Raw genomic sequence first — 13924 nt, 5'->3', positions numbered from 1 at the left:
GCTGTTTCTCTGCGTCGTATGTGGAGGCGAACGCATATATGTGATTAGAAAAGTGTGCGTGTGTGTGTGTGTGTGTGTGTGTGTGCGCAGTTGCATACTGTATGTCATAAGTGCATGCGTATGTATGTGTTTACGTGAATGAGTGTGTGAGCATGGTTGTGTGTGTGCCTGTGTATGCATGTGTGTCTGTGTGTGTGTGTGTGTGTGTCTGTGTCTGCATGTGTGTGTGTGCCTGCGTGTCTGTGTCTGTGTGTGTGTGTGTGTGTGTGAGTTTAGTGTACATTCTGCAGCCAGTCAGCCCACATTCCCTTCCTGCACGGCTCATGTTGTTCACTCCCTCCCTCACTCGCCCTTTCTCTGCACCTGAATCACAACCTCTTCCATTTGCCAGTGGATAAAACAGGAGCATGTGCTCAAAGCAGTGTGTATCATAATATGCAGCTAGCATAACATGTTCAATGTCAAGAGCAAGCAACACATAGCTACATGAGCAAGTGTGCACACACAAACACAAAGAAGGGGATAATAAATTCAGCTTTTTATCTGATCTCTGCCATAAATCCCATCATGGCATAAGGTTATGTAATGGCATTCTGAGAAGCGCTTATGCCACTATCTGGACTCCTCAAGGTCTCTCTTTCTACACCTTTCCCTAGCTCTTTCTTTTGCTGCCTGCCAAAGCATTTCAGGACCTTCATAAGATGGCAAAAGAAACTTCTAAAGAATTTCTTTTTTTTAAAATCACTCCTCTTTCATCCCAGTCTCCTTCTTTACATTTCAATAGTGAATTCTTCTTCTTCTGTTCTCCCTCCATCCTGCACTCCTCTCTATCACTCCACCTTCTTCCCCTCATTTTTTCCTCTCCCTCCATCTCACTTTCTCTGGTATTATTTACATGCGACTCATCTGTCTGTCTCTCTCCCTCCCTCCCTCATTTCTCCTCCCCCTCGTTCCCTCTCTCCATCATAATGCAGATATTGTGATGTTGGATGTTTTCAGTCGATGTAGAACTCGAATGTGCCCTGGTTTTGAGTAATGCTCTGAAATACAGATGGTACTGCATGCAATTACAGTCGACTCCTCCTTTTTCCCAGGGCCTGGTCACTCCCTACTGTCACAGAACTGCAGCGCTGAAAACGGCCAGCGTGACCTTGGCTGACAGTTTGGCAAGGTTGTGACCACAAAGTGCCACCCTGCCACCGTCACATGGGCCCAGTTCTCTTCCCCACAAAATCCCCACAAATTCTTGTTCATCCTTTCAAGAAAGCGCACGGTCTTCATCTCTCCACAGCTGCCTTTTAAATCCATTTATTTCTCCAGGTGGTTTTGCTATTACCCATAATACCATGCAACGAAGGAACTGAGGCCCATATTGACAAAGCGTCTCAGGGCAGGAGTGCTGATCTGGGATCAATTTGGTCTTTTCGCACAAAATGGTTCAGGGTCAAATGTGGACAAGGGAAGCCTGACCTACCTCTTGATAAGTGATTCAGGTAACTGGACAGGTGACAGAATGAGCAGATGCTGCAGACAGTGTGCAAGATCTGGAATATCTGGACCAATGCTGGCACACAATGTCACATTAACGGTTATGATGTTGTTACAATACCAACAGGCATAGCCACTGTGCCCATCAGTAACCACCATTAAACTATTGCAGGCTGGACAGGTGTGTGTGTGTACCAGTCAAGAGGAGCCTAAATAGAGAATATCTGAAAATATAAATAGAGGGGACAGCTATAGTAGATACTGGTTTAGTGTTATATTGTAAAAGAAAGCAGTGATGACAAATCCCATCAGTCTATTTGACGACATATATTGCATTTCATGGTCCTGAATTTCAGCTTCCCAAAGATTTGTCTTTTCTGACCGATGAGGTGAAAACCAAATTGTCCCCTCTTCAAAGCTGACATTTAAAGTGACTTCAGAGGACTTTTATTGGTTTCTCAGTAAAAAAGCAGCGTGTGTGTGTGGCCTGCAGACTCCCAATGCCCCTTCAGCAGGCCTTCCAGCTGAAAGCTGCTGTTCTGACACAACTTATGACACACCTTTCTCCACACTATAGCTATAATACTGACAATATCACAATTCCAAAAAAACAAAGTTTTCATGTCAAGTCTTTACATTTGTGGTCTGTCTGCAAAAGTCTACAAGGTCAAACTGTCAGATGTTTGTGTGCTGTATGCTGTATGAGCTATCACTGACTTCGAGGAACTCACATTTGTTCCAAGGCTGGGTCCTCCCACAAACTAAATGCTCATCGCTCAGTCAATGCAGATAGCTCCTTTCTCATTGATCCCCACTGGAGACAGCTTAGCTGAGCCAGCTACACATCAATACCATTGGAAGCCAACTGCAATTCCACACTTTCGAAATTGTTGCTCTCGGGGTTAATGTGCCTTCTTAAAAATACAGAAACAGAAAGTAGAATGTGATAAATGACAATAAAGCATCTAAAATCTGCGGATCTTCAGTCACTTTACTGTACAACTGGTGCTCTTTGTAAGTATTATATTTCAGGGAAGGGAGTCCTGCATAAGTACCATAATTACAATACATATTAATACAGAAACAAGTGTAAGTATGGTATTTATGCAGGACGGTAGATTTATTATGATACTGTTTTACAATGATGCTTTATTTTGATTGTTTTAGTCAACACGCACTGGTATTCCTCCACCCTTGCTGTAGCACTGTGTTAAACGGCTCAGCTAAACAGTGTTATGAGTAAGCTCGACTGGCAGGTACTTAGCAGTGACATTACCTATTATTACGTCCAGTGCTGAATGGCAATAGGGAGAATGGGAATGAGTGTTTCAGGGCACTGTATGTATGCGGACGGGCCACAGAGGCACAAAACCACAGCCCAGACACTCCTATTCTCAATCCGTCTGGCTTGAGAAACGCTGTGGCCTAGGTTACGGTGAGCTGGCATACGAGAGAACAAGGAAGAGCCTGGAGGAAACGAGTGACAGGGAGGCGAGCCAATCAAGAGCACATCTTCACTGATCAGAGTCAGCACCCGTCTCTGGGGGCAGTGTACCCTGTGTATGGGGGTGGGCTAGACATCAAAACACACCAATTAACTTTTTTTCCACTCCCAGACGATGCAGCTTAATGCGATGCATGCTAAATCGCTGCAGCCTGCCCATCTTCAGCGGGATTCCCCCTTTATCACCAAAGGTCTCTTTACACCTTCTCACCACAAACAGCTCTCCATTTCATAAAGGAGTGATCACTGCCCAGAAACTGACTAAACAAGAACAAGGCTGTATTAGGATCAAAGCAGACATTTCCAAACAAGTGGTGGGTCATCGCATTTAAACCCCCGCCCAGTTTCTTTACACACAAATACACACACACACGTGCGCATACACACACGCGCATGCACACACACACACAATTAATATAGTGGGAAAATAAATATTTTTTATTGTATGTTGTTTATTGTGTTTTATTGTATTGCCCAGATGTGGGAAACATGACAAACATGGCGGAATGATAAAGAAATCCGTAACTGCCATTTTGTTTTTCCCGAGCAGTGTCACTATGAATGGCATCTCCCAGACCTTCAGGAAACACACAGCGTTCCGTAGCCCTCAGAGGTGGAGGTGTTAGCTTAAACTGCTCTCATATAGAGCTCAACAGACAGAGATCTATGCTCGAACCCATGATTTCTTTTTTCTCAAAGGAGCAGAATAATACATGTCTAGAAACCTAAAGCTAACAACATTTGACTTTGACATTTCATAACTAGTAGAAGAATAGAGATAATGGAAAATAAGGTAGGAAAACTGCAGAGAAGAGGCACCAGAGTAGCACTAGACAAAACATTTCCAGCCTTCATTACTTTCCAAGTGACTTCTGTAAAAGCAACTGTAAAAGCAGGCGTACGTACATACATACTAACATAACAAAGAACTCATCAAAGTGAATAGAATTCAAAAGCTGTAAAATCTTCAAAAGAGCTGTCATGCCCAGGTAGAGGGCAACAAACCCCACATACTGCCATTTTGAGGAGCCCAGTCAGAATGGTCAAGCACCTGTAAGTTGTGCCATGAATGTGCCATGTTTAGGCTAAATGCTAAGCACATGCTCCTTGGTGAGACGTTTGTGGCACAGTTAGTGAGGCAGCCAATTCTCAAGCTATACAAGCTGGGAGTTTGATCCTGCACCATGGCACCTTCTGGCACCCGCACCATTTGTAGGTGAGCAAAGGTATTGGAACATGTGAGTGACAGGTGTTCATTGCCTTTGCACAAGCATTGGGGATAGCTTGTACAACAACTTGGAATGTACTGAAAAAGACAGAAACCGCTGCCTTACTGAGCAACAGACATTGAACAGGTCGACCAAGGAAAACAACAGAAGTTCATGACAGAAACATTGTGAGAGCTGTGAAGAGAAACCATAAAACATCAGTCATTGACATCACAAACAATCTCCACAGGGCGGGGGTGAAGGTATCTCAAACAACCATTCGGAGACATAGAGACCAGCAATATAGAGGCTATACCACAAGATGCAAACCACTCATCAGTAGTAAGAAACGGAAAGCGAGATTACAATTGGCAAAGAAGTAGAGATGAGCCACAAACGTTCTGGAACAAAGTTTTATGGACTGATGAGACCAAGATTAACCTCTACCAAAGTGATGGAAAAGCCAAAGTGTGAAGAAAGAAGGGATCTGCTCATTATCCAAAACATACAAGCTGATCTGTGAAGCATGGTGGAGGAAGTGTCACGGCTTGGGCTTGCATGGCAGTTTCTGGAGCGGTCTCACTAATATTGATTGAGAGGAACTTCATCATGCAGGAAGCCAATGACCCAAAACACACTGCCAAAACCACAAAGGACTTTATTAGGGAGAAAAGTGGAAGGTTTCAAACTGGCCAAGTCAATCACCAGACCTTAACCCAATTGAGCATGCATTTCACCTCCTGAAGAGGAGATTGAAGGGATCCCCCCCGAAGCAAAAAACAACTGAAAGAGGCTGCAGTAACAGCCTGGAAAAGCATCACAAAAGAAGAATGCAACAGTTTGGTGATGTCAATGGGTTACAGGCTTGATGCAGATATTGCAAGCAAAGGATATGCGACCAAATATTAAGTGCTACTTACATTCACTTATTTAAATACTCGCTCACCTAAAAAATTGGTGGCCTGATACCATACTATGTTCTAAGTAGTTTAGCACATCTAGGTGTAAATACCAGGACACAAAAGCTGAAGTTCTGAACTCTTGTCTCGTCTCGTATTTCTGTCAACCTCAAATGTATTCAGTGTACTGCAAAAACAAAGGAATTGGCCCTGCTGTTCCAATACTTTTGAAATGGTATTAATAACCAGGGGTACAAAGATTAACCGCTTCAAACCCATTCACCAATCTAAGTGATGTGCTTGTACCAATGCCAAACCAGTCCAAATAACATGAATCCAAGCTTCTGTAGTGTGGCACAGTGCTTGCACACCGTTGTGTTATTCCTTGGTTCATGATGACTAATGCCGTTGGACGACCCCGATAGGAGCAAAAGGGTTAGAGAGAATGAACATTACAGTGGGAGCAATAATTATTTGATCCCTTGCTGATTTTGTAGGTTTGCCCACTTACAAAGAAAGGAGCCGTGTAGAATTTTAATCATAGGTACATTTTAACATTGAGAGACAGAATATCACAAAATAATCCACAATAACAACAACATATACATTTTATACATTTATTATCGTATTTTTGCATGAAATAAGTATTTGATCCCCTACCAATCAGCAATAATTCTAGCTCCCACAGACCAGTTAGTTTTCCATTAAGAAGCACTCCTAATCTCAACTCATTACCCAAAACACCTGTGTCAACTCGTTACATCGTTATGTAGCTGTATAAAAGACACCTGTCCACACAATCAATCAGATTCCAACGTTTCCACCATAGCCAAGACAAAGGAGCTGTCTAAGGACATCAGGGACAAAATTGTAGGCCTGCACAAGGCTGGGATGGGCTACAAGAAAATAAGCAAGCAGCTTGGTAAGAAGTTAACAACTGTTGGAGCAATTATTCGAAAATGGAAGTCACTGCTAATCTCCCTCGGTCTGGGGCTCCACGCAAATCTGGCCTCATGGGATATCAATGATCATGAGAAAGGTCAGGGATCAGCCCAGTACTACACAGGAGGAGCTTGTTAATGACCTGAAGGCAGTTGGGACCACAGTCACGAAGAGAACCATCAGTAACACACTACACCGTGAAGGATTAAAATCCTGCTGCGTGCGCAAGGTTCCTCTGCTGAAGAAGGCACATGTACAGGCCCGTCTGCAGTTTGCCAAAGAACACCTGGATGATCCAGAGGAGGCTTTGGAAAGGTGATGTGGTCAGAGGAGACCAAAATAGAGCTATTTGGCATCAACTCGACTTGCCGTGTTTGGAGGAAGAGAAATGCTGAGTACAACCTCAAGAACACCATCCCCACTGTGAGGTGGAAACCTTGTGCTTTGGGGGTGTTTCTCAGCTAAGGGAGCAGGATGACTTCACCGTATCGAGGGGAGGATGAATGGGGCCATGTACCAGGAAATTTTGGGCGACAACCTCCTTCCCTCAGTGAGAGCACTGAAAATGGGTCGTGGATGGGTCTTCCAACATGACAATGACCCAAAACATACGGCCAAGGCAACAAAGGAGTGGCTCAAAAAGAAGCATATTAAGGTCCTGGAGTGGCCTAGCCAGTCTCCAGACCTAAATCCCATCAAAAATCTGTGGAGGGAGCTGAAGCTTCGAGTTGCCAGGCGACAGCCTCGGAACCTTAAGGATTTGGAGAGGATCTGCAAAGAGAAGTGGACCAAAATCCCTCCCAAGATCTGTGCAAACCTGGTGAAAAACTACAAAAAATGTCTGACCTCTGTGCTTGCCAATAAAGGTTTATCCACCAAGTATTAAGTCTCATTGTTCTATGGATCAAATACTTATTTCATGTGAAAATATGATATTAAATTTATAAAATTTTGTGATATTCTGTCTCTCAATGTTAAAATGTACCTATGATTAAAATTCTACACAGCTCCATTCTTTGTAAGTGGGCAAACCTACAAAATCAGCAAGGGATCAAATAATTATTGCTCCCACTGTAATGTTCATTCTCTCTAACCCTTTTGCTCCTATCGGGGTCGTCCAACAGCATTAGTCATCATAAACCAAGGAATAACACAACGGTGTGCAAGCATTGTGCCACACTACAGAAGCTTGGATTCATGTTATTTGGACTGGTTTGGCATTGGTACAAGCACATCACTTAGATTGGTGAATGGGTTTGAAGCGGTTAATCTTTGTACCCCTGGTTAATACCATTTCAAAAGTATTGGAACAGCAGGGCCAATTCCTTTGTTTTTGCAGTACACTGAATACATTTGAGGTTGACAGAAATACGAGACGAGACAAGAGTTCAGAACTTCAGCTTTTGTGTCCTGGTATTTACACCTAGATGTGTTAAACGGCAGCTAACCTCACAAAATATGTTATACATTTATTTTATTTTATGTAATATTCTGGCTTTTATTTTAGGTTAGGTCAACTTTTTGTTGAATTCCAACATTTGAGTAGTAAATGTACGTTACTGGCTGCCTGCCTGAAGATATTCAATGTTCAGAAGAACCTTAAATCCACTGTGTATTAGGAAAAACGTTGGTTTTTACAACGCTTTTTAAAAGTGACTTAACTGATTAATATTTTGTCCTCGATTTCATCATCGAAGATATAAATAATTTATTCTGACCACAAAGACAACACAAGTTAATGTAACGTGAATTGCATCAGTCTGAACTGAACTGAATACGAGCTAAAATTAACGGACTCAAATCAAAGCTGAATCGAATCAAATCAAAGCAATGCAAGTGTAGGTTATCTTCCCTGTACTGCATCGTAGATATTGAGATGTGTATGGATTGTCAATGTATTTTGAGTGGGAGATTCACACCTCCAGTATTAAGGTTTCCTTTGTTTTAAGTGGCGAAAAAGTTGCTGTAATGCTGTGATGAGATTCGTGGCATCCCGTCACTGATTAACCGGACACGAGAGTAGACTAGAAGACCATTGGATTATGTTAATAACACTGGGGAGATGGGGAGAGTGGCAGAGTACAATTATGATTATGAAAGCAGACTGAATAAGTGGACAGAGTGCACTTAAAAACGTAAACGGGACGGCTCAGAGATCAGAGTTCACATTACATGGCTGCGTAGGCTATAGTAAAGACACAAACCAAACAACAAAAGGGAAAATGATTAGTTGGGGAGGCTACTGTGTATTGGGCGTATATGAGAGGCTGAAATCGTTAGCCATAATGGCAGTTGTACATTGTGTCCACGACCAGGCGTGTTGCTGACCAGTTATAATTTGACAGCCTTATCAATTTCTTAAATAATCGTCTAGATCTGTCAGTCACACGCGTTGCTGCGGCTCTGAAACTAAATCTCAGATACGCGACTGGGACAATAATTTGCCAGTTAGCAACACAAATACGACAAAATCAGAACAGGATTATCATCGAAATGCTTAATATCAGTCACAACATGTAGCCTACTGCTCGACCATTGTGTCGACTTCGCCCTAGAGTTATCGTTTCCATACATGCACAATGAACACACTACTGCAAAATGCAGGTCACTTCATTGTCTAGAAAACCGCTGAGCTACTACAATCACTAATGACTCTAAGCCGTTAATAACCCGCTCCACGTGTGCATAATAAACAGCACTAGCCTATTCCACATCCACTTACCTTTCGCTGTCTATTTTTGACAGTTTTAAGGGAGTCGGGAGCGTCGCTGACTTTGCTATGATCCGCCCTCTCGTGCGTAGGCTACTACACAAACTGACCGCAGAACACCCCCTCCCCCCGAAAATTTCAACCACTCACAGATCAAACAGGCCATCTGACTGTTGCTTTAGCCAATGGTATTGCAGAATAAATAGTCGAGCAAAACTATATTCCAATCCTAATATAGAATTTGGTCGTGGGACACGCCTTTTCTCCTGTCCACACGGTCACTGCAGTCCCAATTCTTGACGGACAGCAGCAGTGCACTATAACAGGTTCCGCTCCTTTTACGGGACAGGGTGTACGCCCAATGGGTGTGAAGAGCAGCTGGCCGACTGGAAACTACGACATTGAACCGATGGTGAATGACAGACCTAGCAAAAAAAAACAAAAAAAAAAAACGTCACCTCACAAGAAGTGGAAAACGCCCCGGGGCTGACCCAAAGGCGCTTGATGAAGTTTCCAAAATAATTGGTCCACACATTGGGCGTTGGCAATTCTGTGCCGTTAATACATCAAAATGTTCGCAAAACATTAGGGTACATTACGTTACATTGCAACCCCTTAGCGGTTACAATAGCATACAGAAGCGGAGAACATCAGGGTAACTCTCAAGAATACAAAATGCCATATCACCAAGTACAAAAAATAGGTCCACGTTTTCGTGTTGAATGGTGGTTGGAAGAGTGGTTGGATTGACAGCAGCTTTCGAAATTCTTCTTTATAGTGTAAATAACCCAGTGTGCATTTGTTTATCTTTGAACATGCAAAAGGAAATGACTCCAGGGACCAGTTTTTCTAAATTCATCTGATAGCATAACACTAATCGGATTGGATTAAATTTGAAAATTGGGTTTTTCAAAGGGGATAAATTCGATTCTGAGCTCTCAGATTAGGATGTGATCCAATCCCACGTTTAATTGTTGTTTTTGCTGAAAGGCAAAATCAGGATTCATGCCAAAGAAATTATAATCATGACCCCAATGAATTCAGGGCTGATTTACAGGATTTTGTTTAAGGAACAATCTATTTATGCCTTAAAAAGAGCAAAAATCCACTAAAAATCAGAAAAGTCTCAGAACATTTTTAAAAGGCATAAGGCATAATGGTTCAACAACATTGATTGAAAATAAATATCCTATATCCTCCAGGACTTTAAATCTTTAAGGCCAATTAATGCTTTCATTTAATGAGCTGTTTAGAAAATGATTCATATTGCTGATACAAAACAAATTGGTAAAAGCAAAAGAAAAGCAAATGGCACAAGCAAAACGTGCATTGTGCTGATAACTTTATATAGTAAGAATTTGGAACAAGGTTTTTTACAATAAGGTTTCATTTCACTGAGAAGTTCATCTGTACAGCTCTTTTAATGTATTTGTGCATCATTAATTCATGTTAACAACTACATTAGTGAATGTCAAGTCATGAACCTTATCATAGTTTGACCATTTATTTAAGCAGGGAGACTGTCTGAGAATGAATGTCTTTTCAGCAGGGCCCTGCATTACAGGAGGGGACCTATTACCTTGTAGTGGCTATGTTTCCATGAATCTTAACAGACTAGTTCACTGCAGAGCCAGTGATTCTATCAAACATTTGTTCACAGCTTTGAACAGAATTTTGCTGCCCTACTGCAAGGACCACCAGTCCACCAGTAAGCCTTTGTATCTGTTCTTTGTTCTTTGTTATTTAGAGCTATACTGCCACCTTTTGGCCAATATTTCTTTAAACAATATATTGAAATATCTGTGCAGTGCATCAAAACATTTAGATACTGTAACCCAATTCAGGGTTGCCCAACCCTGTTCCTGGATATCCATTATACCATCCTGTAGGTTTTCATGTCGTCACTAAAGTGGCAGACCTGATTCTATAAATTAGCAGTTCAACGGGATCCTACTGTAGCTGTTGAATGAGTTCTGCTTTGTTAGGGTTGGATAGAAAACCTTCAGGACGGGAGAGCTCCAGGACCAGGGTTGGACAAGTCAATGCCAAACAGCCAAACGGCAAGATGATTGAAATGTAAGTACATCAGCACACCATTGTATCCTGTATTGTTACTCTTGTGCTGTGATCTAATGATTATTCGAGAGGAGATCGCATTTGAGTTGCGTTCCAGACAAACCATATTTTATTTTATACATAAGATGCAAGACAATTTGTGCAGGAGAGGAATGAAACCACAATGGGCTTATATGGACCCTGCCTAAATTATAACCATATGCATTTTATACAAGTTAAAGGAGAATAAACAGCAAGAAAATACCAAACAAAAACACACAAATGTGTAGCAACTATTGAAGTTAATACATAAGAAAATGCATGCGTGTATGTGTGGCTGTGTGCTCGGTATGAGCGTATGAATGTGTGGTCATGGGTGTGTCGGCTAAAACGGGTAGGAGAGGAAGAGAGAGGAGAGAGAAGGTGAGAGAGAGTGAAACAGAGAAAGGAAGAGAAAGAGAAAAATAACTAATGTATGGACCGAATAAATAATGCAAGACCATAACTTAAGTTTGAAGTGTTTGAAACAGATGTAGCTATATCTAAATTGGTTGTATACTGATTCCATAACTGTGTATGTCTGTATCAAATTATCTGTGATGAGAATATTATATTCTTTATTAGAAGATATGGCAAAGTGACAAGTTCCTTCTTGACATCGCTTAAACTCACCGATGGAGCCTTGTACCACGGTCCAGTACGGGTGTGGATTGGGTAGTCCCATGAACAAAACACACTTTACACTTATCTTAGTAGACGTATGTAATGATGAAGTGTACTTGATGTGTGGAAATGTCTGCTGTACATCACTGTGCTTGGTGTAGTATCTTGTGTTGAATGGTAGCAAAAGTGCTCCAAATCCAGGTACTTCCCGTCTTTCTTCTGTGGGTGTGTCTCACTTCCCAGTACAGTGCTACTCACGTAGCAGTGGCTCTGGCTGGACATAATTGAAGTAAACAAGTCTCTCCTATTTCCTTCCAGACCCTTGTAACAATAAATCTCTTATTTAAACAAGCGCATGGATACATAACATCCATGCAACCATGCTCATACGTATGCATACACAGCCACACATTCATATAAATACTATACATACACAATCATGCACACAAATGCATACATGTAAACAATTAGGCCTAATGCTTCCACCCAGCTAAAAAGACTTACTTTTTATTGTTAGCTTCCTGAAGAGTCCATTGTGAATTGGGTAACAGTGTTCGGGCACAGCATTAACAAAATGATCCGTGTCCTACTGTTATCTATCAGCATTATCTAACTGATAATACTTAAAACATATCTCTGCATTCTAAATCATACCCTCGACATTTGTGGTTTCTGTTCGTTGTAGGGTGGCTGTTAAAATTATCAAGATTGATCCCTTAGTCTACAGAATTACTGAACTGTATTGCATGCATGTTGAGATTGTTCTGCTATTACCATAATAGGAGGTCACCCTAATATTGGGAATGATGTGCATTTTCCTGCCTGCGACTGCAGTTTCCAGACAGAGCACAAACTCAGCAAACTGGTGCCACCTGCTGCACTCACTGTGAATTTTCACCACAGGAGATTTCACACAGGAGCGCTGAGAATATAAAGGAAATTGAGACGGGTGCGTGGGGGGTTCGGACCCAAAATGCTTGACTCAGAAACAATGGTGTAGTTAAGTCCTGTCAGGGCTTTATTCGGGGAAATCCAGAGAGCGTAGTCAAAAAAACAAGGAATGTTCGTACACGTAATTATCCAGCCAGAAAACCAAAGCGCAGTACCGAGGGAGAAGGCAGTCTCATAGACGGTACACCATGTGGGAGGTCTGGTAGCCAGGAAAGCTGTTAGCGGGGTAGAAGTACAGGCAGACGGAAGGCAGGCTCAGGGTCAATGATGGTGCAAGAGTCAAGACCGAAGTCTGCTCCACGGGGCAAAAGCACAAAAACAGCAGGCAAAGTCATGGTACAGGCAGGCGATGGTCAACAAAACAGAAGTCAATAAACAATGGTCAATAAACAGGCTTGGCTCATAACAGGTAGACAATGGCTTGGTCTAACCACTCAAGCGCCACACTAACAAACAGGAAGCAAACAATTTCACACAGACATGACATGAAACTGAGCTTATATGCAGGTGTAGACAGGTGTAGACAATTAGTTTGAGAGCAGCAAGAGAATGGAAATCAGGTGTGGAGGATTGACAAGTTAACAAGGTAATTAGTAACCGTTAGTAATAAACCTATCCTGCCCTATATAAGTAAATTAGTAAATGACATGCACAAGAAACGTAAGGTAACATGAACACATGATTAGAATGTTAGTATTACCCAATCCTGATCTAGCATTAGTAGGTTAGTAAATAGACAAGGGAAATTGACACAATTAGGGTGTGAGTGACAGAAAGGGAGAGAGAGAAAGCAGGAATGCAAGGTTTGCAGAAAGACACAAAAAAGTGTATGCTAAATCAATGAACAGTACAACATAACATGAAACATAAATTGTGACATAACCGGTTTGCAAAACAATGACAATAAACTATATAACATGACATGGCAAGACTAACAATTAAATCGTAACAACTAAACCTGAAACATAACATGACATGAAACATAAAAACGTGGTGAGACTAGACTAACATAATACGTGACATGACAATAACATAACCAAGACAATAACTAAACATAAAACATGACATGAAAAACATGAAACATGACAGAAATAGTTTATTTGAGAGTTATGCATGCGGTTGCATTTCAGACTAGATAGAGAATACTGAAGCACAGACAGAGAAAGTACTGACTAACCAGTAGAAACATAGCAGAGCTACTCAGGGATATATATACAGGTTCATCTCAAAAAATTAAAATATTGTGGAAAAGTTAATTTGAGATTCATTTCACAAAGTGAAATATTTCTAGCCTTTTTTTGTTTTAATCTTGATGATTACAGGTTACAGCTCATCAAAAAAGGATTTATAATACAGAAATATGGACATTCTGAAAAGTATGTTAATTTATGAACTCAATACTTGGTCGGGCAATCATGGGGAAAATTGCTGACTTGTCCAGAAGGCACTCATTGACACTGTACAGTGAGCTCCATAATGTCTGGCGCAGACATATTTTTTCTTG

The 13924-nt window shown here is 41.5% G+C and overlaps 1 protein-coding gene across 6 annotated transcripts in view; it reads right to left on the bottom strand.

The window, feature by feature from the left end:
* The window catches only part of LOC133136482 (microtubule-associated protein 4-like), a 46395-nt gene extending 34804 nt beyond the window's left edge, over positions 1-11591 (bottom strand). For 4 of the 6 annotated variants that reach the window (XM_061253997.1, XM_061254002.1, XM_061254001.1 and 1 more), the window contains exon 1: positions 8764-8845. The gene's annotated coding sequence lies outside the window, so the exon portion shown is untranslated. Of the gene's footprint in view, positions 1-8763; positions 8870-11478 lie in introns of those variants that run through there. The other 2 variants (XM_061253999.1, XM_061253998.1) reach the window with 2 other exon arrangements.
* Between the last annotated feature and the right edge of the window lie 2333 nt (positions 11592-13924).

The sequence above is a fragment of the Conger conger genome, chromosome 9, assembly GCF_963514075.1.
Source record: "Conger conger chromosome 9, fConCon1.1, whole genome shotgun sequence".
Classification (NCBI taxonomy): domain Eukaryota; kingdom Metazoa; phylum Chordata; class Actinopteri; order Anguilliformes; family Congridae; genus Conger; species Conger conger.
The sequence above is the reverse complement of the archived record's forward strand: the minus strand, read 5'-3'. Positions and strand labels throughout refer to the sequence as shown.